Source organism: Odontesthes bonariensis, chromosome 11 (assembly GCF_027942865.1).
Source record: "Odontesthes bonariensis isolate fOdoBon6 chromosome 11, fOdoBon6.hap1, whole genome shotgun sequence".
In the NCBI taxonomy this organism is placed as follows: Eukaryota; Metazoa; Chordata; class Actinopteri; order Atheriniformes; family Atherinopsidae; genus Odontesthes; species Odontesthes bonariensis.
The window spans coordinates 29,513,449-29,540,327 of NC_134516.1; the positions used below are offsets into that span (position 1 = coordinate 29,513,449).

Sequence of the window (26,879 nt, forward strand, 5' to 3'; positions counted from 1 at the left end):
GACACACTCACTGACCCTGTGGACTTCGGAGTCCTGGGCTGTGAACAAGGTTGTAAAGCAGCAAAGAACAAAGTGACAATGTCAGTAGAGATTGCAATAAAGTAATTTACACTTAATAACATGTGCTGTCTCTTAATCAATGATTTGCATTGAACCAAAATGATAGAAAGCACCTCTCTGCAGCCTGCTGTCCAGGAGCAGAGCCACTCGGCTTCCTCTGTGCTCTCCACGGTCCTCCTGATGCCCGTGCTTTCTTCCCTTCTGGGTGTAGCTAAATGGTGAAAGAGACATCCATATTCTTCATCCAGCCCATGGAATGTATGTTTAATTCTGGTGTACAAAATAATTACTATTTTGTACCTTGTCCATGGGATGGAGAGCTGTGTAGCGGTGGACTATTTCCTCCTCCTCCTTGGCTGACAAGGCTGTGATGGTGCGATTCAAGCCTAGTAGGTAGGATGCAAGGGTATCAACTGCCTCCCATCCTGCAACACCTCGAGTCACATTGACTGGTCTGAAAAGTGATAAGTGAGAAAAAGAATAACCAAGCAATTAAATGTACACTCTTGTTTCTAATATGTGAGCCATGCTGATTTTACATTCATTTATCTTATTAAAATGTAACCACATTTACTTCAGTTAAATATTGTGCTTTAGAGTAAGGTGTTACAGAAAGTGTTATTGACCTCTGTGACGAGGGGTCCGGGTTCAGCGTCACCCATCACAGCACTCGGAGGATCACCAGCCCCTATCGCAGCTGACTGGGCGGCAATGTCAGGCGTGCTGATGGTGTCATCTGGCTCCTCCTCCTCCTCAGGCACCTGCGAGGGGACTTCAGGGACCTGCGATGGAGCCAGGAGGTCACCTCTGTTGGTCTGGGCCAATAAATATTCCACTCCTATGCGCTCGCCTGTAACCAGTATAAACACAAAGATGAAGAAAGGACATGCATACACATCTATCTCCAACATGAGTAGCACAATCATCACACAACAGAAATGCATGTCCTCTGAGTAGGGGGTAGCCTAAGGAAGAGAGGAGGAGGGGATGGAATACTCTGGTCAATCAGTGTTGCTTAGTTTGTTTTGGATCTCTTACTAGTAGGTTTCCCTGGTGGAGTGAACTCTGGCACCAGAGCACAACCATGGACGCGCTGGCTGAGGTTGTTCAGGTGGGACATCAAGCGAATGTCAAAGCTTCTAAGGGTTGAAGCCCCCTCCATGTCTACTGCTTCCTTGGCCCGGCCCATGTTCCACCCTTATGCCCCCTCCAGCATATACATCTGCATATGCACAGCATTGCACCGCCAGCCTAAGAAACAAAATACTAAGTGAATACATATGAATACCCGACAGTGTTAATTGTGTTATTTTGAATAATTGAACAACCTATTCTCTGTCATATTTAAAAAAGACATACAAAACAGTAAGTATGCCTAGATGTGATTGTACCTGGGACGAATGCACACTGGTGCCGGTGGAAACTCTCCAGGGAGGAGGACCCCCTACCACACCTCAGGATGTCCAACTCCTTGCCGCCCTTCTTGAGTGTCCCCACCTTTGTGTACAGTAATACACCTGCAGGGTGCTGCTTCTCCCAGACGTGGGGCATGCTGTCATGGTTCACCAGACGCAGCCCTGTGGTGTCGGTCAGGTCCCACACTGATTCCAGGAGCCCGGAAATCATGCGCCGCATCTCCTCCACTCCACGTGTCCTCCTCCTGCAGTGCCTCTTCAGTTCCCCTGGGCTGATGGATGCAAGGAGCTGTTCTTCAGTTGGTGGGTGTCCGCTGTGGCTGTTCCTCCACTCCCCTCTCTTGGCCTGCTTCAGACGTTGCACATCCTCTTGGTCCCATTCAAAGACACAGGAGGAAATCTTGGCACAAAAGGTGCCATAGAGAGGGTGGTGCTCTGTAGTGAGGCCGGCGCTCTGTAGTGAGGCCGCAGCTAAAGCGCCTCATGAAGTGGAAGCTGTCCAGCCGCACTGCAGACTTCCACGGGTGAAACAGCTTTGTCACAGAAGACACACCTGTGAAAAACAACCATTCATAATTAATAACATAGACCACAACATCTGTGTGTGGTTACATCAAACTCCCAATTGCCTGTACCACTTCTCCCCAAAGTGACATAACAGGATTTGAACCTACACAGGGAGACCCCAATGGATTTCTAATCCATCGCCTTAACCGCTTGGCCACGACAACGAGAGCTTGATGTTATTCAAATTATCTCTATATGTGAAAACATTGGATTAAGTCCCAGTTCAATCTTCTGTACCTCAAGAATAACTAAAGCCATGATATGAAGTGCCTCAAAGTACAGACTGCTTTGGAAGTCCAGCACTCCTGAAGCACTGCTGTACACAGTTATGGCACCATGTTGGCGTACATAATAACACCTAAAGGCACTGCTGGGATTTGAACCCAGGACCTCCTGTTCACTAGACAAGCACTTTGACCAACTAAGCCACAGCGCCACTTGGTTCATAGAACTGATGAAAGAATAAAGAGCAGGAACTGGATAAATTTCAGGAAATGAGCTCCAGAGACTCTCCCAAAACTAACTGTGACTTCTAAAAAACATTTTTATCATTCTGACCAAAGAACTCATAATAACCATTATGCTCATTTAAAGGTCCATCATTTGATGAAGACCAAAAATGCAAAGCATTCAGTAGAACACTGATAACAACAGATTCAGGCACTGCTGGGATTTGAACCCAGGATCTCCTGTTTACGAAACAGGCACTTTGACCAACTAAGCCACAGCACCACATGGTTCATAAAACTGATGAAAGAATAAAGAGCAGGAACTGGATCCACCTCAGGAAGTGGTTTTTGTAATTTATTTCCAATATTCATGTGATCTCTGCATAAATCAGGGCTTGATGTTATTCAAATGATCTCTATATGTGAAAACATTGGATTAAGTCTCAGTTCAATCTTCTGTACCTCAAGAATAGTTAAAGCGATGAGATGAAGTGCCTCCAAGTACAGACTGTTTTGGAAGTCCAGCACTCCTGAAGCACTGCTGTAAACAGTTATGGCACCATGTTGATGTACATAATAACACCTTAAGGCACTGCTGGGATTTGAACCCAGGATCTCCTGTTTACTAGACAGGCACTTTGACCAACTAAGCCACAGCGCCACATGGTTCATAAAACTGATGAAGGAATAAAGAGCAGGAACTGGATCCACCTCAGAAAATGTTTTTTGTGATTCTGTACCTCAAGAATAGTTAAAGCCATGAGTAGAAGTGCCTCCAATTGGTTCAAAACTTCATCATATTTTGCAGATATTGTTGGGTTTTCAACTCAGATCCTGCTGTTCATGAGGAAGTCACTTTCACCAGTTACAGCCAGATCTCATGAAGCAGTGTACTTATTACACGCCAAGTCATTTACTGTGTTTTTACAAGGCTTTTTTATGCTTTTGCGTATTATTTTCTGCTATATATTTCAAGGAAATGGCGTCCTGCCCTCAGCTTTTACTCTAGCTCTGACTATTTCACGGTTTGTACGTTCATTTTGATGTTATGTAGTGTGACAGGAGGAGAACTTCCACCGTACTGTACCCTAACCATTTGACGTGTTATGTGAACAGAGGAAAATTACACTCTGAAAGCATAAAATAGGCATAAATGAGACTTTAAAAGCTGTGTGCTATTTATACGCACTTTCATGAAGTGGAGCAGTGAGAAGCATTTAGTAGAAATCTGATAATAAGCTGTTTTATATGCTAAGTCATAGTTAACTCTGAAGGACCACAGGCACTGCTGGGATTTGAACCCAGGATCTCCTGTTTACAAGACAGGAACTTTGACCAACTAAGCCACAGCACCACATGGTTCATAAAACTGATGAAAGAATAAAGAGCAGGAACTGGATCCACCTCAGGAAGTGGTTTTTGTAATTTATTTCCAATATTCATGTGATCTCTGCATAAATCAGGGCTTGATGTTATTCAAATTATCTCTATATGTGAAAACATTGGATTAAGTCCCAGTTCCATCTTCTGTACCTCAAGAATAGTTAAAGCGATGAGATGAAGTGCCTCCAAGTACAGACTGTTTTGGAAGTCCAGCACTCTTGAAGCACTGCTGTAAACAGTTATGGCACCATGTTGATGTACATAATAACACCTTAAGGCACTGCTGGGATTTGAACCCAGGATCTCCTGTTTACTAGACAGGCACTTTGACCAACTAAGCCACAGCGCCACATGGTTCATAAAACTGATGAAGGAATAAAGAGCAGGAACTGGATCCACCTCAGGAAGTGGGTTTTTGTGATTCTGTACCTCAAGAATAGTTAAAGCCATGAGTAGAAGTGCCTCCAATTGGTTCAAAACTTCATCATATTTTGCAGATATTGTTGGGTTTTCAACTCAGATCCTGCTGTTCATGAGGAAGTCACTTACACCAGTTACAGCCAGATCTCATGAAGCAGTCTACTTATTACACGCCAAGTCATTTTCTGTGTTTTTACAAGGCTTTTTTATGCTTTTGCATATTATTTTCTGCTATATATTTCAAGGAAATGACGTCCTGCCCTCAGCTTTTACTCTAACTCTGAATATTTCACGGTTTGTACGTTCATTTTGATGTTATGTAGTGTGACAGGAGGAGAACCTCCACCGTACTGTACCCTAACCATTTGACATGTTATGTGAACGGAGGAAAATTACACTCTGAAAGTATAAAAAAGGCATAAATGAGACTTTAGAAGCTGTGTGCTATTTATACGCACTTTCATTAAGTGGACCAGTGAAAAGGATTTAGTAGAAATCTGACAACAAGCTGTTTTATATGCTAAGTCATAGTTAACTCTGAAGGACCACAGGCACTGCTGGGATTTGAACCCAGGACTTCCTGTTTACTAGACAGGCAATTTGACCAATTAAGCCACAGCGCCACATGGTTCATAAAGCTGATGAAAGAATAAAGAGCAGGAACTGGATTCACCTCACAAGTGGTTTATGTGGTTTTATTCCGAAATTCATGTGATCTCTGCATCCTCACTAGCATAGAGGTTTGCACAAGGTGCAAGAATTTTACTTACCTGAAGGAGTGTACTTTTGAAGTAAGCTGTATATAGCATAGTCATAATTTTGGTAATCTCATGCAGGCACGTCACCAGACACTTTTTACCGGGGCACGTGCCTCTGTAAACATGCGTTGTGCCCCTGTAAAAATTCCCAAATACGTCCTTCAGACTACGCCATGACTGATATGAAAAGGAGTTGTGTCTTCAGAGATCAATCTGTGCAGAAGTTCATGTGATCAACGACACGTCTGGCCTTTGTTTTATTTCATCAAATGGTCTAAGGAAATTGTGCTTCTTTCCAGGTTAACTTTTCGCAACCCTGGGTCAATAATGTTATTGTTGTCAGCAGGAGTCGAACCTGCGCGGGGAGACTCCAATGGATTTCTCATCCATCATCTTAACCTCTCGGCCACGACAACAACATACATGCTTGTTCACCTTTGACATGCAAGTGTTACAAATCATCATTTTCATGAAGGACTTCAACTCCTGAGACAGACCTAAGTTATGGCGATCAAGAAAAAGCTTATTTTTTGTTTGTTAGAAATGGTCAGTATTGGAAATGGGTCAGAGGAAGGAGTTGTGTCTTCAGAGATCAATCTGTGCAATAATTCATACGATCAACGACACGTCTGGCCTTTGTTTTATTTCATCAAATGGTCTAAGGAACTTGTGCTTCTTTCCAGGTTAAATTTTCGCAACCCTGGGTCAAAAATGTTATCGTTGTCGGCAGGACTCGAACCTACGCAGGGAGACCCCAATGGATTTCTAATCCATCGCCTTAATCTCTCGGCCACGACAACGACATACTTGAGTGTTCACCTTTGATATGCAAGTGTTACAAATGATCATTTTCATTTAGTACTTCAACTCCTGAGAAAGACCTAAGTTATGGCGATCAAGAAAAAGCTTTTTTTTTGTTTGTTAGAAATGGTCAGTCTTCGAAATGGGTCAGAGGAAGGAGTTGTGTCTTCAGAGATCAATCTGTGCAATAATTCATACGATCAACGACACCTCTGGCCTTTGTTTATTTAAATGGTCCAAGGAACTTGTGCTTCTTTCCTGGTTAACTTTTAGCAACCCTGAGTCAGTGAAGTTATCGTTGTCAGCAGGATTCGAACCTGCGCGGGGAGACCACATCGCCTTAACCTCTCGGCCACGACAACGACATACACGCTTGTTCACCTTTGACATGCAAGTGTTACAAATCATCATTTTCATGAAGCACTTCAACTCCTAAGACAGACCTAAGTTATGGCGATCAAGAAAAAGCTTATTTTTTGTTTGTTAGAAATGGTCAGTCTTCGAAATGGGTCAGAGGATAGAGGTGTCTCTTCAGAGATCAATCTGTGCAGAAGTTCATGTCATCAACGACACGTCTGGCCTTTGTTTTATTTAATCAAACGGTCCAAGGAACTTGTGCTTCTTTCCAGGTTAACTTTTAGCAACCCTGAGTCAATAATGTTATCGTTGTCGGCAGGATTCGAACCTACGCAGGGAGACCCCAATGGATTTCGACTCCATCGCCTTAACCTCTCGGCCACGACAACCACATACACAAGTGCGTTCACCCTTAACATTCAATGCTTACAACTCATCATCTTCTTGAAGGACTTCAACTCCTAAGACAGACCTAAGTTATGGCGATCAAGAAAAAGCTTATTTTTTGTTTGTTAGAAATGGTCAGTATTGGAAATGGGTCAGAGGAAGGAGTTGTGTCTTCAGAGATCAATCTGTGCAATAATTCATACGATCAACGACACGTCTGGCCTTTGTTTTATTTCATCAAATGGTCTAAGGAACTTGTGCTTCTTTCCAGGTTAAATTTTCGCAACCCTGGGTCAAAAATGTTATCGTTGTCAGCAGGACTCGAACCTACGCAGGGAGACCCCAATGGATTTCTAATCCATCGCCTTAATCTCTCGGCCACGACAACGACATACTTGAGTGTTCACCTTTGATATGCAAGTGTTACAAATGATCATTTTCATTTAGTACTTCAACTCCTGAGAAAGACCTAAGTTATGGCGATCAAGAAAAAGCTTTTTTTTTGTTTGTTAGAAATGGTCAGTCTTCGAAATGGGTCAGAGGAAGGAGTTGTGTCTTCAGAGATCAATCTGTGCAATAATTCATACGATCAACGACACCTCTGGCCTTTGTTTATTTAAATGGTCCAAGGAACTTGTGCTTCTTTCCTGGTTAACTTTTAGCAACCCTGAGTCAGTGAAGTTATCGTTGTCAGCAGGATTCGAACCTGCGCGGGGAGACCACATCGCCTTAACCTCTCGGCCACGACAACGACATACACGCTTGTTCACCTTTGACATGCAAGTGTTACAAATCATCATTTTCATGAAGTACTTCAACTCCTAAGACAGACCTAAGTTATGGCGATCAAGAAAAAGCTTATTTTTTGTTTGTTAGAAATGGTCAGTCTTCGAAATGGGTCAGAGGAAGGAGCTGTCTCTTCAGAGATCAATCTGTGCAGAAGTTCATGTCATCAACGACACGTCTGGCCTTTGTTTTATTTAATCAAACGGTCCAAGGAACTTGTGCTTCTTTCCAGGTTAACTTTTAGCAACCCTGAGTCAATAATGTTATCGTTGTCGGCAGGATTCGAACCTACGCAGGGAGACCCCAATGGATTTCGACTCCATCGCCTTAACCTCTCGGCCACGACAACCACATACACAAGTGCGTTCACCCTTAACATTCAATGCTTACAACTCATCATCTTCTTGAAGGACTTCAACTCCTAAGACAGACCTAAGTTATGGCGATCAAGAAAAAGCTTATTTTTTGTTTGTTAGAAATGGTCAGTCTTCGAAATGGGTCAGAGGAAGGAGTTTTGTCTTCAGAGATCAGTCTGTGCAATAATTCATACGATCAACGACACGTCTGGCCTTTGTTTTATTTCATCAAATGGTCAAAGGAACTTGTGCTTCTTTCCAGGTTAACTTTTTGCAAACCCTGGGTCAATAATGTTATCGTTGTCGGCAGGACTTCAAATTCAAATTCAAATTCAAAAATACTTTATTTATCCCAGAGGGAAATTAAATGTTGATGTAGCTCAATTAAATCAAGGAGTTATTATAGATGCTGATGGCTGTGGGCAGGAAAGATGTCCTGTAGCGGTCCGTTTTGCATCCAAACTGAAGAAACCTTTGACTGAAGAGACTCTGTTTTCCGATTACAGTCTCATGGAGAGGATGTTCAGGGTTGTCCATAATTCCCTTGATTTTATGCAAAATCCTTCTTTGCATTATTGTCTCCAGAGGTTCCACAGTCGTCCCCAGAACAGAACCAGCCTACCTTATCAGGTTGTTGAGTCTTTTTAGGTCCCTGGTTCTGATGCTGCTGCCCCAACAGATGACGCAAGAGGAAATGACGCTCTCAACAACAGACTTGTAGAATATCTGCAACATCTTGTTGCAAACCTTGAAGGACCTTAGCTTCCTCAAGAAGTACAGTCTGCTCTGTCCTTTCTTGTAGATGGCTTCACTGTTGTGTCTCCAGTCCAGTTTGTTGTCCACATGAACACCAAGGTATTTATATTCCTCAACCACCTCCACTTCTTCTCCCATGATGGAAACAGGGTTTGATCTGACCCTGTTTCTCCTGAAATCTACAATCATCTCCTTTGTTTTGTTAACATTCAAGATGAGATGATTGTTCCCACACAATGCCACAAAGCGGTCCACCAGCTCTCTGTACTCAGCTTCTTGTTCATCTCTGATACACCCGACTACTGCAGAGTCATCTGAATATTTCTGTAGATGACAGGAGTCTGACTTGTACTGGAAGTCTGAAGTGTAGAGAGCAAAAAGGAATGGTGAGAGTACAGTCCCCTGTGGTGCTCCTGTGCTGCTGATCACCTGTTTAGTCACACAATTCTTCAGTCTGACAAACTGTGGTCTGTTTGTCAGGTAGTCATTAATCCAGGTGATTGTTGAGGCCTCCACCTGAGTCTTCTGGAGTTTCAGACGAAGCAGATCAGGCTGGATTGTGTTAAATGCACTGGAGAAATCAAAGAACATGATCCTCACAGTGCTGCCTGCTTTGTCCAGATGACAGTGGGTTTGTTGAAGCAGGTGTATGATAGCGTTTTCAACTCCAACTCCATGGCGATAAGCAATCTGCAGGGGGTCCTGATATGTGCTGGTTTGCTTACACAGGTGGGTCAACAGGAGTCTCTCCAGGACCTTCATGATGTGGGATGTCAGGGCAACAGGTCTGTAGTCATTGATGTCTGAAGGGTGAGTTTTCTTTGGTACCGGAACCAGACAGGATGTCTTCCACAACAGTGGTACCTTCTCTTGGGTCAAGCTAAGGTTGAAAAGGTGTTGCAGAATCCCATAGAGCTGCTCTGCACAGGCCTTCAGGACTCGGGGGCTGACACCATCTGGACCTGCAGCCTTGTTCCGGTTCAGTCTCTCCAACTGCCTCTTCACCTGACTTCTAGAAACAGAAAAGTGGGAGGGGGAGGCAAAGGGGACAGCAGCATCTCCTGATTGGGTTGAAGAACCTGCGCGGGGAGACCCCAATGGATTTCTAATCCATCGCCTTAACCTCTCGGCCACGACAAGAGGAACGAGTTGTGTCTTCAGAGATCAATCTGTGCAATAATTCATACGATCAACGACACGTCTGGCCTTTGTTTTATTTCATCAAATGGTCTAAGGAAATTGTGCTTCTTTCCTGGTTAACTTTTCACAACCCTGGGTCAATAATGTTATTGTTGTCAGCAGGAGTCAAACCTGCACAGGGAGACTCCAATGGATTTCTAATCCATCGCCTTAACCTCTCGGCCACGACAACAACATACATGCTTGTTCACCTTTGACATGCAACGGTTACAAATCATCATTTTCATGAAGTACTTCAACTCCTATGACAGACCTAAGTTATGGCGATCAAGAAAAAGCTTTTTTTTGTTTGTTAGAAATGGTCAGTATTGGAAATGGGTCAGAGGAAGGAGTTGTGTCTTCAGAGATCAATCTGTGCAGAAGTTCATGTGATCAACGACACGTCTGGCCTTTGTTTTATTTCATCAAATGGTCTAAGGAACTTGTGCTTCTTTCCTGGTTAACTTTTCGCAACCTTTACTTAATACTTTTTACATTTTAAATTTATGTTAAATTTAGCAGAGAATCAGAATTATGACTATTTTGGTTGTTTTCTGTTTATACTATTACTATTGAGGTCCAACAGAATTTATATGATACAACACAAACAAATTATGATCAGTGAAATTTATTTAGTCTTACACAGCTGCATACACCGATCTGTCGTTTCTTCTGGACATGTGTAAAGGCTGACTAAAACAAAACAACTGGGAGAATATTCCAGATCAAACGTTTTTCTTCAGACTGATCACATCTACTACAAACCAGTGTTAAATCAAAACACAGTGTCAATCATATTCTTCAAAAAAATTTTACATTAAAACAACAGAGTAACAAACAAACAAACTGTAACAAAGAAAATCATTTCTTTGCAAGAGATTCTCTCCATTCCAAAATGGTCTGTCCAGAGGCTGGACAATACCATTTCCCTTTAGTCTGTGTATGGCCAGTGCTTTTATTTTTGGCCTGACCACAAACTGAACATTGATAGTGGTAGTCCGGTTTCCCCTGCCGCTTTTTGGGAGGTTCCCCTCTTGCCAGGCGATCCTGCTCTTCTTGTTCTGCCCTATTCTGTCTCCACCTCCTGTAGCGATTCGTGTTTGCTGAAAGCAGATCTGATGGTGATGCTGCTGCAGCTGCTGGAGCTGCTGGAGCTGATGCATGAAGTGGTGGTGTATGGTCCTGATACCATGGAGCCAGAGGAGATGGCAGGGGTGGGAACTGTCCTTGTCTAAATGGGGGCAAGACTGGGGCTGATGGACTGTAGCAGAAACCCGAAGAAGTGGGCAGAGTTTGTGTGTGTGGATGATGAAACAGTGTTAGAATAAGGAGGATAATGCTGTGCAGAGCCAGTTCTACCACCAACGTGTGAACGGATCAGTGCCTCGCCTTCTCTGTTTTCAGGTTCGTTTATGTCCATGTTCCACAGGAATGGAGGGAAGCTGTCTTGCTTCTGGCAGGAAAGATTCAGCCACGGAGACCTTCTGAGGAAGCTGCACACCTTGGAGTAGAGTCTGTTCTTTTCTGTCGCTCATGTAACCTGAAAAATAGTACAATAGAAACTGTTTACTTTTCAAAGACAAGCCCATCTGTAAAGTGCAAAAATATATTCAAAATAAAAAAGGCATCTTACCAAGCACACACAGTGGTGTTGTTGATGGTGACTAACAACAAGTTGGTCTGGTCTTGTATGGGCTGGGAGTCTTCAAGCAGCTGTTTGACATGACAGTAAGTTTGCACGATTGACTGTGGAATGGGCAGAACTTTTCCCTTGCAGTCTTTTGGTCGGTTTCTCGCTTGTTGGTATTCTTTTAACAGCTTGAGGCAAATGCACTCAGAGATTCTGTTGGTGTCAGGTCTCTGGGCAGCCTGGCCATGGGTCATGAACAGTCTGTGTGAAAAGAAGGTCATTAAAATTGCAGAAAAATGCAAGTTCCTTTAAACTAATTTGAATGGAGCAGCCATGAAATGCAATAGTATTAATTATTATTACTGTATTAATCTCCTAATCTTAAAACTTTAAAATGCTAAGACATAAAAATAGGAATTGCAAAACTTGACTTGGCTTTTACTAGTCAGTAGGCAAACAAATTATGCATTGTGTCAAATATCAGACAGGTTACCTTTCAGCTGCTTGCTGACCAGGTGCAGACCCACTGCGTTTCCGAGAAGCTGATGAGCCGATTGAGGTTCAAAAGATACTCTGCCAAGTTGTCAACAGCCTCCCATCCAGGAAAACCTCTGGAGTCACACCGGGTCTCCTTAAAGGAAAATTAATTTATATACAGATACACATGCACACAGTAAATGTATAAAAATACTGATTTTTAATGTTACCTGAAACAATTTCCTGGGACTGCTGAACGAGTCATCTTCTGTGAATGCACCACTGGTATCGGACTGGATAATCCATATTTGTAGCAAAGAAAAAAAGAGAAATATCTTGTTCAATAAAAATAAAGTAAATCAAAGCGTAACATCAAGTGCTGTCCGTAGTGTGCATGAATGAAGTATGCAGGTGTAGGTGCTGAGAATAGCAAGCAAGCCAACCAACACTAACCCAAATAATAAAAGTGGAAAAGAACCTGTAGATCAAGCTGAGCCAAAGCCTGATTTCAAAACAAGACTAATTACGTCCCCAAATTGTCCATATAACATAAACCAGCTACGAAACAAAGTGGTTCATACTCTAACCAAACACAATGGACCCATAGGGGTCTCACTATACCTGGGATGAACTGCTGCTTGGTCCACCAAAGGAGTTGTCATCAGTAAGCAGATCTCTGACTGGATCAACAGTGCGAGTGGGAGAAGCAGGGCTTGCATCGAGACTAGTTTCCTGAAAACATACAGAAAAGACAGCAAAGATTCCTTATATCCTTGGACTGCAAAAAAAACCCTTTTCTCTGTATTCATGATATCCATTTCAGATGTTGGTACCTGATGTCAAGGTCTTTCTAACATAAAAGATTGAAATATTTTTTTTTCATCATTCAAATGATCATCATAAACTGTTCACTAACAGTCATGATGACAGCCAACCATCAAAATCTGATCAATTAGAACAAGGGGAAAGGCCCATATATAAGCACGCAACACGTGATGCTTATTGGTTCTGTTAATGAGACAAATTATTCACAATACATGCAAGTGAATATTTGTAATTAAAAATAAATCAAATCATTCTAATGAAATGATCACACTACCTGAGATGACATGGGAGATGACCCTTCCTGGAGAAAAGGAATACTAGGGGCCGATATCTCCAACTGCTCATACTGCAGCACACTGGAGGGGCTCTCCAAGACGATGTCAGTGACGTCACTGATGGTACCATCAGCACTGTCCTCCTCCTGAACATCGGCTTGCATCTCTGGCAAAACAACTTCCAGTTCGCTGTCCTGCTGGGGACCTAACAGGTCTCCCCTGTCTGACTGAGCAAGAAGATACTCCGCAGCAATCCGCTCACCTACAAAGTCAATCATAAAGTACACTTACAACCATATTTTAAGTTTACAAATTTCCTGTACGAAAATGAGTATTTTTGTGGAATTTGTGAGATAAAGGTCCAATACCAGTTGGACAGCCTGGGGGAATGAACTCTGGCAAGAGGGCATGACCCAGCACTCTGATGCTCAGGGTGTTGATGTTGGACATCAGACGAACATCGTAGAGTTTAGTGTGAGATCTGCGACTCGCATCTAAAGCTTCTTGGGCTCTTTTCATGTTCCATCTGGATCCACCCTCAAGCATATACATCTGAATGTGCATGGCATTGCTTCTCAATCCTTAAAAAAAACAATGTGGCAAAGATTAGCTGCATTTATGAAATGACAAATTTTCTTTGCATTTTCTTTTCAGAAATGATGCTGATTTAACAATTTTAGATGTACAGATAAAAATCTGGAAGGTGTGACAGCAATGAATGACATCAAATATAGCAATTTACTGTTTACCTGGGATGAAGGAGCACTGATGTCGATGAAAGCTTTCAACTGAAGACGACCCCCTGCCACATCTGAAGGTTTGAACTTCTTTGTCTCCCTTTTGTGTTGAGCCAAGCTTAGTATATAGTTCAACACCAGGTGGGTCTTGGATGCATGGTAGGTGCTTCTGCTGCACTCGCCACACATGAGTCATGCTCTCAGGGTTGATTAGGCGTAAACCTGTGGTGTCAGTCAGTTCCCACATGGACTTTAATAATCCCTGAATGAGTTTCCGGGTTTCTTCTACTCCTCTGGTTCTTCTTCTACAATGTTTAGCAAGCTCACTGGAGCTAATGTTGGCCAAAACTTGTGCTTCTGTGGGAGGATGACCAGGATGCTTTTTCCTCAGCTCTGAGCTCTTGGCTTCTTTAAGGCGGCTGACATCATCTTGATCCCTTTCGAAAATGCAGGAGGACAACTTGGAGCAGAATGTGCCATAAAGAGGATGATGCTCTGTGGTGAGACCGGTTGGGAATCGTCTCATGTAGTGAAAGATGTCCAGTCTCACTGTAGTCTTCCACGGCCGAAACCACTCAAGCACTGGAGGCGCACCTGCTTAGACAAAAAATAAGCAAAATAAAACACAAATACATTCTACAGTATTTCTTTATTCCTTTTTCATGATGACTCAGGGCTTATGGTATTAAAGTTGTGACATAAAACATAACTGTTGCCAGATTATACCTTGTTAAAAACACATTTCTTTCTTTTGAATCAGGTTTTCAATTTAAAGTTTAAAATGTTTTAAACTTTGAACTGTAAACTAATGTTACAATGAAGTGCAACAAAGTCTGAAGATCACAAACCTGATGCACTGCAGCAGTCTCTGTCAACGTAAAGGATCTTTGGCTCTGGTTCTCCAGCATTCTGATAGCGCAGGACAATCCCTTGGCACAGTTCCTCCAAACCTGCTCCCTCACCTGTGGTCAGCACACAGTTCAGAGCTTGGCCATGTTCGTTGGTGATGTTCGTCATCCACGTAGCCGTCTCAGAAATGCCACCAGCAAGCTTTTTAGTGATCTGTTTGGTGTAAAGAAAATCAAAAGCAAGAACATCAGAATGCAAATAATAATTAGGATTGACAAAATCTTAGAGGTGTTTTACTTTACCTTTTTGGTAGAGTCAAGCTTTAAAATCCTGCCGTATGTTGAGGTGATGACACCCTTCATCTCAGACAAGTGACTCAGTATTTCATTGGCATGCACAGTCTGAAACCACTGTGCAAGAGGAAGAGGGCAAAACCGTGGCGGATTCTGGTAGGCAACTTCATGGCTCCTGTCTAAGACACTCTTTTTTTTGTGACGCTCACAGTCAGACATATACTCAATGGTGCGCTTTGCCCACTCCTCACTGTGCAGCTCTTCCAACGCTTGCTGCACATAACTGGAGCTATTTCCAACAGTCCGCGGTTTCAGCAAAGTTACGCACCTTTTGTCCAGAGCCAGCTGTGTGGTGAGAGTAGCTGGAAACTTGTTTCTGTTGGCTGGATCTAATTGGCTTAAAACCTCGGTGCTCCACGGACAGACAGGAATCATGCATTTACTGCATCGTGGATAATCTCCTCCAATCAAATAGTACCTTGAATCCAGGTCAACGACTTCTCTAACCTTTGTGTAGATCCCAGAGTGGTGCATCTTGGTGTTGCACTGTTGACACTTCAGTGAAATACCCCACATCTGCATAGGTGCCCACAGAAACATCCGCTGCCTGAAGTAGACCAGGGGATCCGGAGGTGCAGTCACTACCTTTGGTGGACTGGGTGGATGAAACCAGTTTTGGGAGAACCGTTGTCTAAACTGGCCTGTGGGGTGGTAAAGGCACTGTGCAATCCACTCCTGGTCTGCCGGCTTGATGACCCGCACAAACTGCTTGGGAAGAAAACTCACCCAATTCACCTCTGGAGGCCTAAGGTGGACAACAGGAGAAGAAGCAGCTGGAGGAATTGGCTGCGGGCGTTGCACTGGTGGAAGGCACTGCTGTGGCTGAAGTGGTGGTTGTTGGGGTGGTGTTGCTGGTTTCCCATGTTGTGGTGGTTTGAATGCTGGTAGTTGGTGTGGTTGAGATGCTGATGTTTGGTGTGGTGGGTCATGACCTTCTTCAATATGTTGAAGCAGCACAACTGCACCCTTGACCTTTTTCCCACATTGCTCACAACATTGTTCTGCATGAAAGTCAGACAAGTGTTCATTAAAATGTTCCACGTTGATGTTTGCACTACATAATGCACACTGTATCTGCTCTGGGGTTTGACTGACTGAGATGCTTTGAGGTTGACAGCTTCCTGAACTTGAGCTCCTCTGTGCTGTGGGATCAGCTGGAACTTTGCCTACATTTGAACTGCTCTGTGCAGCTGGATCTGCTGCAGCTGCGGCTACACTTGAGCTCCTGTGCATGGTCGGGTTTACATCTGAACTGCTCTGTGCGGCTGGATCTGCTGCAGCTGCGGCTACACTTGAGCTCCTGTGCATGGTCGGGTTTACATCTGAACTGCTCTGTGCGGCTGGATCTGCTGCAGCTGCGGCTACACTTGAGCTCCTGTGCATGGCCGGGTTTACATCTGAACTGCTCTGTGCGGCTGGATCTGCTGCAGCTGCGGCTACACTTGAGCTCCTGTGCATGGTCGGGTTTACATTTGAACTGCTTTGTGCGGCTGGATCTGCTGCGGCTACACTTGAGCTCCTGTGCATGGTCGGGTTTACATTTGAACTGCTCTGTGCAGCTGGATCTGCTGGGAACCTAGGTACACCTTGGCTGCTCTGGTTGGCCTGGAAATCTGACGCTGTCCCTGCACCTGACATTTCGGATTGAACCCTTGTTGAACCTGCCTGCTCACCTGACTGTGGAAAAACAACATTGAATTTGTTGCTAAAGCTTGAAAAACTTTTGTAATAAAACATTAAATTCTTTCCAGTGTTTTAGAACAATCAATTTTAGAACAATTTCTAATTAGATTTTGTGTCTTGTATTCAGAAAGGTAAAAATCTGTGAAACACTCACAACTTTTAACAGTCACATATTGCAGTGTGAAACATAGCTTTTTTTTCCATCTATTGTAAATAAATAAAAAAGTTGAACTCACCTTATGATAACCACCTTTCATTCTGCCTAGCCAAAGGGATTTAGGAAAAGTTTTAAATGATTAAACTACTAGTCATACCCATCCAGTTGTTCCACTTGTCGACTCCATATTGATCGTCCAAAGCCTCTGTCTTGGACTGCTAGGCACTGCCATTGCCCTGTGCCTTGCACACTGCCATCTGGTGGATGCTCCGTGAATAGAGGGCTGTGCCGCTTTTCACATTCAAATCGGCATGCATTTGTTTGTGCATCGTGCAGCACAGTAGGAGTGTGTCAAAATTACGCCATGGACACGAGAGCAAAAAATGGATCCACAAATGCAGATTGCCAGACTGCACACACAAAGTCAAGCATATTTATTTTAAAATGTCGAAAATATATTTACAAATGTATGTATATTTATATATATATATATATATACATTTATTTGTGTCACATTTTTATATTTATATTAATTATATATACATTTATAAATTCGTTCATATTTATGTTCATTTTTACTCACATATATCTCGATCACATTTTTATATTTATATTAATTATATATACATTTATAAATTCGTTCATATTTATATTAATTTTTTTTACCCAAAATTTCCCCCATACAATTGCAGGGGATTTCTTTTCCAAATATGTCGGTTGTCCGGACTTTCTGGTTGAAGACAGGAGTCAGTAGACAAGCGCCTATCCGCTGAATGACAGCCCTCCATCTTCTGGTTCCAGGTCTCTTCCCAGTGGAAAACTTGAACTTTCCCTGAGCATACAGCTGCATAACACCAGCCCAATACGCAACGGGCTTCCCTGTCTTCATCATCCCAAAAAACTAAAATTTTAGCCGAATGATAGTAAAAAAAACGGCAGGAAGGAGCGTTAAAATAAGACAATAATGCTTGAAAGGATATTTTAAACCAACAGAACGACGCACAGATACGGACAGAGTCAGGTTAAACTATATTAAACGGGAGTCAAAAGTTGGGAGACGGTGGCGGCAAACTTGTTTTTGTTTTTCCCATCGACCACCACTGCGCATGACTTACGTGATGACGAAAAACGTCAAATGTTAGGACTTGTTAGGATTTGTTAGGATTTGTTAGGAATTTAGTAGGATTGTTAGGAATTTGTTAGGACTGTTAGGAATGTGTTAGGACTTTGTTAAGAACTTGTTTGACGGCCAGTTGGCAGAGGGTACGGCCACCTCGTCCTCTCTCTAGCAAGTTTGACCATAAAAAATTCCGTCTTAAACTACAGCTGGTATGATTTTGGTCTCAGAATTGGAGCCTCATCAGATACAATGGCCTTGCCTGCAGAGGATATGAATTTATCCTCCTTTCACAAAAATAGAATCATTATTATCTAAATGTGGTACCATGTAGGGATGTTTGAGGTTGTTTGATTTAAAATTGGGCGAAACAAAAGCAATTGCACTTAGGATAAGTCAAATTTAAGGTTGGGGTTATTACAATCTCTTCAGTATATACCCAAATATGGAAGACAAACTATGTCAAATTATAAAGGGCTTGCTTTCCAGGCTAAATGTGGTGGGATTGATGTCCGCACTCCTCAGAAATCTTTTAGGTGTTCTTCTGGTGAGAGGCGTTAATGATCATCTTATAAAGACAAACCAACTTATTTGCAAATTCAAATTTGTTTAAAATCGGAAAGAAAAAAGAATCTGCAAATCCATGAAACGCTACGAATTTTCCATGTCTCACTGATCGAACGCAAGACCCTACTTGATACATTCAACCACTCTGAAAAACACTGATAAAAACCAACAAGCTTCAGTTGTGAGATCTATTCCTTTGGATGTATCAAGGAATGGATCGTTTGGTCAGAAAGGGTTCGTTAATTTGGAAGCGCTAAGAATACATCAACCGAAGGGGAATTAGCTCAAATGGTAGAGCGCTCGCTTAGCATGTGAGAGGTAGCGGGATCGATGCCCGCATTCTCCAGTTGTCTTTCCTTTGTCCTCTGTGGAGGAAATGATTAACAGCTGGATGTGGCAAAGGTGGGTGTAAACTGAAAGAAAGACAGCTCTTTCACATTAGCCTGAAGTCACACTCGAAATTCTTCATGATAGATTCAATCGCCCAAATGAACTTTGTGTAGGCAAATAAAAACTTTGCGACAAAAGCATTGTTTGAAAAGCCTGCTTGTAAGAAGTGGAATGAGCCATTTTAACAGAAAGGAACATGACATGGAAAGCCGATGAGAATGGGATTCGGACCCATGCGTGCAAAGCACAATGGATTAGCAGTCCATCGCCTTAACCGCTCGGCCACCTCGTCCTCTCTCTTGTAAGTTTGACCATAAAAAACTTCCGTCTTAAACTACAGCTGGTATAATTTTGATCTCAACATTGGAGCCTCATTAGATACAATGGTCTTGCGTGCAGAGGATATGAATTTATCCTCCTTTCACAAAAATAGAATCATTATTATCTAAATGTGGTACCATGTAGGGATGTTTGAGGTTGTTTGATTTAAAATTGGGCGAAACAAAAGCAATTGCACTTAGGATAAGTCAAATTTAAGGTTGGGGTTATTACAATCTCTTCAGTATATACCCAAATATGGAAGATAAACTATGTCAAATTATAAAGGGCTTGCTTTCCAGGCAAAATGTGGCGGGATTGATGTCCGCACTCCTCAGAAATCTTTTAGGTGCTCTTCTGGTGAGAGGCCTTAATGGTCATCTTATAAAGACAAACCAACTAATGTGCAAATTCAAATTTGTTTAGAATCAGAAAGAAAAAAGAATCTGCATAACCATGAAACACTACGGATTTTCCATGTCTCACTCATCGAACGCAAGACTCTACTTGATACATTCAACCACTCTGAAAAACACTGATAAAAACCAACAAGCTTCAGTTGTGAGATCTATTCCTTTTGATGTATCAAGGAATGGATCATTTGGTCAGAAAGGGTTCGTTAATTTGGAAGCGCTAATAATACATCAATCGAAGGGGAATTAGCTCAAATGGTAGAGCGCTCGCTTAGCATGTGAGAGGTAGCGGGATAGACGCCCGCATTCTCCAGTTGTCTTTCTTTTGTCCTCTGTGGAGGAAATGATTAACAGCTGGATGTGGCAAAGGTGGATGCAAACTGAAAGAAAGACAGCTCTTTCACATTAGCCTGAAGTCACACTCAGAATTCTTCATGATAGATTCAATCGCCCAAATGAACTTTGTGTAGGCAAATAAAAATTTTGCGACAAAACCATTGTTTGATAAGCCTGCTTGTAAGAAGTGGAATGAGAAATTTTAACAAACCAGAACAGAACTTGACATGCAAAGCCGACGAGAATGGGATTCGAACCCATGCGTGCAAAGCACAATGGATTAGCAGTCCATCGCCTTAACCGCTCGGCCACCTCGTCCTCTCTCTTGTAAGTTTGACCATAAAAAACTTCCGTCTTAAACTACAGCTGGTATAATTTTGATCTCAACATTGGAGCCTCATTAGATACAATGGCCTTGCATGCAGAGGATATGAATTCATCCTCCTTTCACAAAAATAGAATCATTATCTAAATGTGGTACCATGTAGGGATGTTTGAGGTTGTTTGATTTAAAATTGGGCGAAACAAAAGCAATTGCACTTAGGATAAGTCCAATTTAAGGTTGGGGTTATTACAATCTCTTCAGTATATACCCAAATATGAAAGATAAACTATGTCAAATTATGAAGGGCTTGCTTTCCAGGCAAAATGTGGCGGGATCGATGTCCGCACTCCTCAGAAATCTTTTAGGTGCTCTTCTGGTGAGAGGCCTTAATGATCATCTTACAAAGACAAAGCAACTAACGTGCAAATTCAAATTTGTTTAAAATCGGAAAGAAAAAAGAATCTGCAAAACCATGAAACACTACGGATTTTCCATGTCTCACTCATCGAACGCAAGACTCTACTTGATACATTCAACCACTCTGAAAAACACTGATAAAAACCAACAAGCTTCAGTTGTGAGATCTATTCCTTTTGATGTATCAAGGAATGGATCATTTGGTCAGAAAGGGTTCGTTAATTTGGAAGCGCTAATAATACATCAATCGAAGGGGAATTAGCTCAAATGGTAGAGCGCTCGCTTAGCATGTGAGAGGTAGCGGGATAGACGCCCGCATTCTCCAGTTGTCTTTCTTTTGTCCTCTGTGGAGGAAATGATTAACAGCTGGATGTGGCAAAGGTGGATGCAAACTGAAAGAAAGACAGCTCTTTCACATTAGCCTGAAGTCACACTCGAAATTCTTCATGATAGATTCAATCGCCCAAATGAACTTTGTGTAGGCAAATAAAAACTTTGCGACAAAAGCATTGTTTGAAAAGCCTGCTTGTAAGAAGTGGAATGAGCCATTTTAACAGAAAGGAACATGACATGGAAAGCCGATGAGAATGGGATTCGGACCCATGCGTGCAAAGCACAATGGATTAGCAGTCCATCGCCTTAAGCGCTCGGCCACCTCGTCCTCTCTCTTGTAAGTTTGACCATAAAAAATTCCGTCTTAAACGACAGCTGGTATAATTTTGATCTCAAAATTGGAGACTCATTAGATACAATGGTCTTGCGTGCAGAGGATATGAATTTATCCTCCTTTCACAAAAATAGAATCAGTATTATCTAAATGTGGTACCATGTAGGGATGTTTGAGGTTGTTTGATTTAAAATTGGGCGAAACAAAAGCAATTGCACTTAGGATAAGTCAAATTTAAGGTTGGGGTTATTACAATCTCTTCAGTATATACCCAAATATGGAAGATAAACTATGTCAAATTATAAAGGGCTTGCTTTCCAGGCAAAATGTGGCGGGATTGATGTCCGCACTCCTCAGAAATCTTTTAGGTGCTCTTCTGGTGAGAGGCCTTAATGGTCATCTTATAAAGACAAACCAACTAATGTGCAAATTCAAATTTGTTTAAAATCGGAAAGAAAAAAGAATCTGCCAAACCATGAAACACTACGGATTTTCCATGTCTCACTGATCGAACGCAAGACTCTACTTGATACATTCAACCACTCTGAAAAACACTGATAAAAACCAACAAGCTTCAGTTGTGAGATCTATTCCTTTTGATGTATCAAGGAATGGATCATTTGGTCAGAAAGGGTTCGTTAATTTGGAAGCGCTAAGAATACATCAACCGAAGGGGAATTAGCTCAAATGGTAGAGCGCTCGCTTAGCATGTGAGAGGTAGCGGGATAGACGCCCGCATTCTCCAGTTGTCTTTCTTTTGTCCTCTGTGGAGGAAATGATTAACAGCTGGATGTGGCAAAGGTGGATGCAAACTGAAAGAAAGACAGCTCTTTCACATTAGCCTGAAGTCACACTCAGAATTCTTCATGATAGATTCAATCGCCCAAATGAACTTTGTGTAGGCAAATAAAAATTTTGCGACAAAACCATTGTTTGATAAGCCTGCTTGTAAGAAGTGGAATGAGAAATTTTAACAAACCAGAACAGAACTTGACATGCAAAGCCGACGAGAATGGGATTCGAACCCATGCGTGCAAAGCACAATGGATTAGCAGTCCATCGCCTTAACCGCTCGGCCACCTCGTCCTCTCTCTTGTAAGTTTGACCATAAAAAACTTCCGTCTTAAACTACAGCTGGTATAATTTTGATCTCAACATTGGAGCCTCATTAGATACAATGGTCTTGCGTGCAGAGGATATGAATTTATCCTCCTTTCACAAAAATAGAATCATTATTATCTAAATGTGGTACCATGTAGGGATGTTTGAGGTTGTTTGATTTAAAATTGGGCGAAACAAAAGCAATTGCACTTAGGATAAGTCAAATTTAAGGTTGGGGTTATTACAATCTCTTCAGTATATACCCAAATATGGAAGATAAACTATGTCAAATTATGAAGGGCTTGCTTTCCAGGCAAAATGTGGCGGGATTGATGTCCGCACTCCTCAGAAATCTTTTAGGTGCTCTTCTGGTGAGAGGCCTTAATGATCATCTTACAAAGACAAAGCAACTAACGTGCAAATTCAAATTTGTTTAAAATCGGAAAGAAAAAAGAATCTGCAAAACCATGAAACACTACGGATTTTCCATGTCTCACTCATCGAACGCAAGACTCTACTTGATACATTCAACCACTCTGAAAAACACTGATAAAAACCAACAAGCTTCAGTTGTGAGATCTATTCCTTTTGATGTATCAAGGAATGGATCATTTGGTCAGAAAGGGTTCGTTAATTTGGAAGCGCTAATAATACATCAATCGAAGGGGAATTAGCTCAAATGGTAGAGCGCTCGCTTAGCATGTGAGAGGTAGCGGGATAGACGCCCGCATTCTCCAGTTGTCTTTCTTTTGTCCTCTGTGGAGGAAATGATTAACAGCTGGATGTGGCAAAGGTGGATGCAAACTGAAAGAAAGACAGCTCTTTCACATTAGCCTGAAGTCACACTCAGAATTCTTCATGATAGATTCAATCGCCCAAATGAACTTTGTGTAGGCAAATAAAAATTTTGCGACAAAACCATTGTTTGATAAGCCTGCTTGTAAGAAGTGGAATGAGAAATTTTAACAAACCAGAACAGAACTTGACATGCAAAGCCGACGAGAATGGGATTCGAACCCATGCGTGCAAAGCACAATGGATTAGCAGTCCATCGCCTTAACCGCTCGGCCACCTCGTCCTCTCTCTTGTAAGTTTGACCATAAAAAACTTCCGTCTTAAACTACAGCTGGTATAATTTTGATCTCAACATTGGAGCCTCATTAGATACAATGGCCTTGCGTGCAGAGGATATGAATTCATCCTCCTTTCACAAAAATAGAATCATTATCTAAATGTGGTACCATGTAGGGATGTTTGAGGTTGTTTGATTTAAAATTGGGCGAAACAAAAGCAATTGCACTTAGGATAAGTCCAATTTAAGGTTGGGGTTATTACAATCTCTTCAGTATATACCCAAATATGAAAGATAAACTATGTCAAATTATGAAGGGCTTGCTTTCCAGGCAAAATGTGGCGGGATCGATGTCCGCACTCCTCAGAAATCTTTTAGGTGCTCTTCTGGTGAGAGGCCTTAATGATCATCTTACAAAGACAAAGCAACTAACGTGCAAATTCAAATTTGTTTAAAATCGGAAAGAAAAAAGAATCTGCAAAACCATGAAACACTACGGATTTTCCATGTCTCACTCATCGAACGCAAGACTCTACTTGATACATTCAACCACTCTGAAAAACACTGATAAAAACCAACAAGCTTCACTTGTGAGATCTATTCCTTTTGATGTATCAAGGAATGGATCGTTTGGTCAGAAATGGTTCGTTAATTTGGAAGCGCTAAGAATACATCAACCGAAGGGGAATTAGCTCAAATGGTAGAGCGCTCGCTTAGCATGTGAGAGGTAGCGGGATCGACGCCCGCATTCTCCAGTTGTCTTTCCTTTGTCCTCATTGGAGGAAATGATTAACAGCTGGATGTGGCAAAGGTGGATAAAAAACTGAAAGAAAGACAGCTCTTTCACATTAGCCTGAAGTCACACTCAAAATTCTTCATGATAGATTCAATCGCCCAAATGAACCTAGTGCAAGCAAATAAAAATATTGCGACAAAAGCATTGTTTGAAAAGCCTGCTTGTAGGAAGTGGAATGAGAAATATTAACAAACCAGCACACAACTTGACATTCAAAGCTGACGAGAATGGGATTCGAACCCATGCGTGCAAAGCACAATGGATTAGCAGTCCATCGCCTTAACCGCTCGGCCACTTCGTCCTCTCTTTTGTAAGTTTGACCATAAAAAATTCCGTCTTAAACTACAGCTGGTATAATTTTGATCTCAACATTGGAGCCTCATTAGATACAATGGCCTTGCGTGCAGAGGATATGAATTCATCCTCCTTTCACAAAAATAGAATCATTATCTAAATGTGGTACCATGTAGGGATGTTTGAGGTTGTTTGATTTAAAATTGGGCGAAACAAAAGCAATTGCACTTAGGATAAGTCAAATTTAAGGTTGGGGTTATTACAATCTCTTCAGTATATACCCAAATATGAAAGATAAACTATGTCAAATTATGAAGGGCTTGCTTTCCAGGCAAAATGTGGCGGGATCGATGTCCGCACTCCTCAGAAATCTTTTAGGTGCTCTTCTGGTGAGAGGCCTTAATGATCATCTTACAAAGACAAAGCAACTAACGTGCAAATTCAAATTTTTTTTAAATCGGAAAGAAAAAAGAATCTGCAAAACCATGAAACACTACGGATTTTCCATGTCTCACTCATCGAACGCAAGACTCTACTTGATACATTCAACCACTCTGAAAAACACTGATAAAAACCAACAAGCTTCACTTGTGAGATCTATTCCTTTTGATGTATCAAGGAATGGATCGTTTGGTCAGAAATGGTTCGTTAATTTGGAAGCGCTAAGAATACATCAACCGAAGGGGAATTAGCTCAAATGGTAGAGCGCTCGCTTAGCATGTGAGAGGTAGCGGGATCGACGCCCGCATTCTCCAGTTGTCTTTCCTTTGTCCTCATTGGAGGAAATGATTAACAGCTGGATGTGGCAAAGGTGGATAAAAAACTGAAAGAAAAACAGCTCTTTCACATTAGCCTGAAGTCACACTCAAAATTCTTCATGATAGATTCAATCGCCCAAATGAACCTAGTGCAAGCAAATAAAAATATTGCGACAAAAGCATTGTTTGAAAAGCCTGCTTGTAAGAAGTGGAATGAGAAATATTAACAAACCAGCACACAACTTGACATTCAAAGCCGACGAGAATGGGATTCGAACCCATGCGTGCAAAGCACAATGGATTAGCAGTCCATCGCCTTAACCGCTCGGCCACCTCGTCCTCTCTTTTGTAAGTTTGACCATAAAAAATTCCGTCTTAAACTACAGCTGGTATAATTTTGATCTCAACATTGGAGCCTCATTAGATACAATGGTCTTGCGTGCAGAGGATATGAATTCATCCTCCTTTCACAAAAATAGAATCATTATCTAAATGTGGTACCATGTAGGGATGTTTGAGGTTGTTTGATTTAAAATTGGGCGAAACAAAAGCAATTGCACTTAGGATAAGTCCAATTTAAGGTTGGGGTTATTACAATCTCTTCAGTATATACCCAAATATGAAAGATAAACTATGTCAAATTATGAAGGGCTTGCTTTCCAGGCAAAATGTGGCGGGATCGATGTCCGCACTCCTCAGAAATCTTTTAGGTGCTCTTCTGGTGAGAGGCCTTAATGATCATCTTACAAAGACAAAGCAACTAACGTGCAAATTCAAATTTTTTTAAAATCAGAAAGAAAAAAGAATCTGCAAAACCATGAAACACTACGGATTTTCCATGTCTCACTCATCGAACGCAAGACTCTACTTGATACATTCAACCACTCTGAAAAACACTGATAAAAACCAACAAGCTTCACTTGTGAGATCTATTCCTTTTGATGTATCAAGGAATGGATCGTTTGGTCAGAAATGGTTCGTTAATTTGGAAGCGCTAAGAATACATCAACCAAAGGGGAATTAGCTCAAATGGTAGAGCGCTCGCTTAGCATGTGAGAGGTAGTGGGATCGACGCCCGCATTCTCCAGTTGTCTTTCCTTTATCCTCTGTGGAGGAAATGATTAACAGCTGGATGTGGCAAAGGTGGATAAAAAACTGAAAGAAAGACAGCTCTTTCACATTAGCCTGAAGTCACACTCAAAATTCTTCATGATAGATTCAATCGCCCAAATGAACCTAGTGCAAGCAAATAAAAATATTGCGACAAAACCATTGTTTGATAAGCCTGCTTGTAAGAAGTGGAATGAGAAATTTTAACAAACCAGCACACAACTTGACATTCAAAGCCGACGAGGATGGGATTCCAACCCATGTGTGCAAAGCACAATGGATTAGCAGTCCATCGCCTTAACCGCTCGGCCACCTCGTCCTCTCTCTTGTAAGTTTGACCATAAAAAATTCCATCTTAAACTACAGCTGGTATAATTTTGATCTCAACATTGGAGACTAATTAGATACAATGGCCTTGCGTGCAGAGGATATGAATTCATCCTCCTTTCACAAAAATAGAATCATTATTATCTAAATGTGGTTTCATGTAGGGATGTTTGAGGTTGTTTGATTTAAAATTGGGCAAAACAAAAGCAAT

General features: G+C 41.8%; 1 long non-coding RNA gene and 15 other non-coding genes across 16 annotated transcripts; all 16 read right to left on the reverse strand.

The window, feature by feature from the left end:
* Positions 1–2,404: 2,404 nt before the first annotated feature.
* Positions 2,405–2,478, reverse strand: trnat-agu (transfer RNA threonine (anticodon AGU)). The gene has a single exon. It is a non-coding gene; the product is annotated as a tRNA-Thr (tRNA).
* A 222-nt stretch (positions 2,479–2,700) lies between these two features.
* On the reverse strand, positions 2,701–2,774 carry trnat-cgu (transfer RNA threonine (anticodon CGU)). The gene has a single exon. It is a non-coding gene; the product is annotated as a tRNA-Thr (tRNA).
* Positions 2,775–3,078: 304 nt separating this feature from the next.
* Positions 3,079–3,152, reverse strand: trnat-agu (transfer RNA threonine (anticodon AGU)). Its single transcript has one exon. It is a non-coding gene; the product is annotated as a tRNA-Thr (tRNA).
* Positions 3,153–3,771: 619 nt separating this feature from the next.
* Positions 3,772–3,845, reverse strand: trnat-ugu (transfer RNA threonine (anticodon UGU)). Its single transcript has one exon. It is a non-coding gene; the product is annotated as a tRNA-Thr (tRNA).
* A 304-nt stretch (positions 3,846–4,149) lies between these two features.
* On the reverse strand, positions 4,150–4,223 carry trnat-agu (transfer RNA threonine (anticodon AGU)). The gene has a single exon. It is a non-coding gene; the product is annotated as a tRNA-Thr (tRNA).
* Positions 4,224–4,843: 620 nt separating this feature from the next.
* Positions 4,844–4,917, reverse strand: trnat-agu (transfer RNA threonine (anticodon AGU)). Its single transcript has one exon. It is a non-coding gene; the product is annotated as a tRNA-Thr (tRNA).
* A 1,600-nt stretch (positions 4,918–6,517) lies between these two features.
* trnas-cga (transfer RNA serine (anticodon CGA)) lies at positions 6,518–6,599 on the reverse strand. The gene has a single exon. It is a non-coding gene; the product is annotated as a tRNA-Ser (tRNA).
* A 1,051-nt stretch (positions 6,600–7,650) lies between these two features.
* Positions 7,651–7,732, reverse strand: trnas-cga (transfer RNA serine (anticodon CGA)). Its single transcript has one exon. It is a non-coding gene; the product is annotated as a tRNA-Ser (tRNA).
* Positions 7,733–10,426: 2,694 nt separating this feature from the next.
* Positions 10,427–11,935, reverse strand: LOC142391899 (uncharacterized). The gene is made up of 3 exons (XR_012770632.1): positions 11,798–11,935; positions 11,308–11,565; positions 10,427–11,214 (listed from the first exon to the last, which is right to left on the reverse strand). It is a non-coding gene; the product is annotated as an uncharacterized LOC142391899 (long non-coding RNA).
* Positions 11,936–18,944: 7,009 nt separating this feature from the next.
* Positions 18,945–19,026, reverse strand: trnas-gcu (transfer RNA serine (anticodon GCU)). The gene has a single exon. It is a non-coding gene; the product is annotated as a tRNA-Ser (tRNA).
* A 1,011-nt stretch (positions 19,027–20,037) lies between these two features.
* On the reverse strand, positions 20,038–20,119 carry trnas-gcu (transfer RNA serine (anticodon GCU)). Its single transcript has one exon. It is a non-coding gene; the product is annotated as a tRNA-Ser (tRNA).
* A 2,095-nt stretch (positions 20,120–22,214) lies between these two features.
* Positions 22,215–22,296, reverse strand: trnas-gcu (transfer RNA serine (anticodon GCU)). The gene has a single exon. It is a non-coding gene; the product is annotated as a tRNA-Ser (tRNA).
* Positions 22,297–23,307: 1,011 nt separating this feature from the next.
* trnas-gcu (transfer RNA serine (anticodon GCU)) lies at positions 23,308–23,389 on the reverse strand. Its single transcript has one exon. It is a non-coding gene; the product is annotated as a tRNA-Ser (tRNA).
* Positions 23,390–24,398: 1,009 nt separating this feature from the next.
* trnas-gcu (transfer RNA serine (anticodon GCU)) lies at positions 24,399–24,480 on the reverse strand. The gene has a single exon. It is a non-coding gene; the product is annotated as a tRNA-Ser (tRNA).
* Positions 24,481–25,488: 1,008 nt separating this feature from the next.
* On the reverse strand, positions 25,489–25,570 carry trnas-gcu (transfer RNA serine (anticodon GCU)). Its single transcript has one exon. It is a non-coding gene; the product is annotated as a tRNA-Ser (tRNA).
* Positions 25,571–26,578: 1,008 nt separating this feature from the next.
* Positions 26,579–26,660, reverse strand: trnas-gcu (transfer RNA serine (anticodon GCU)). The gene has a single exon. It is a non-coding gene; the product is annotated as a tRNA-Ser (tRNA).
* Positions 26,661–26,879: the final 219 nt, after the last annotated feature.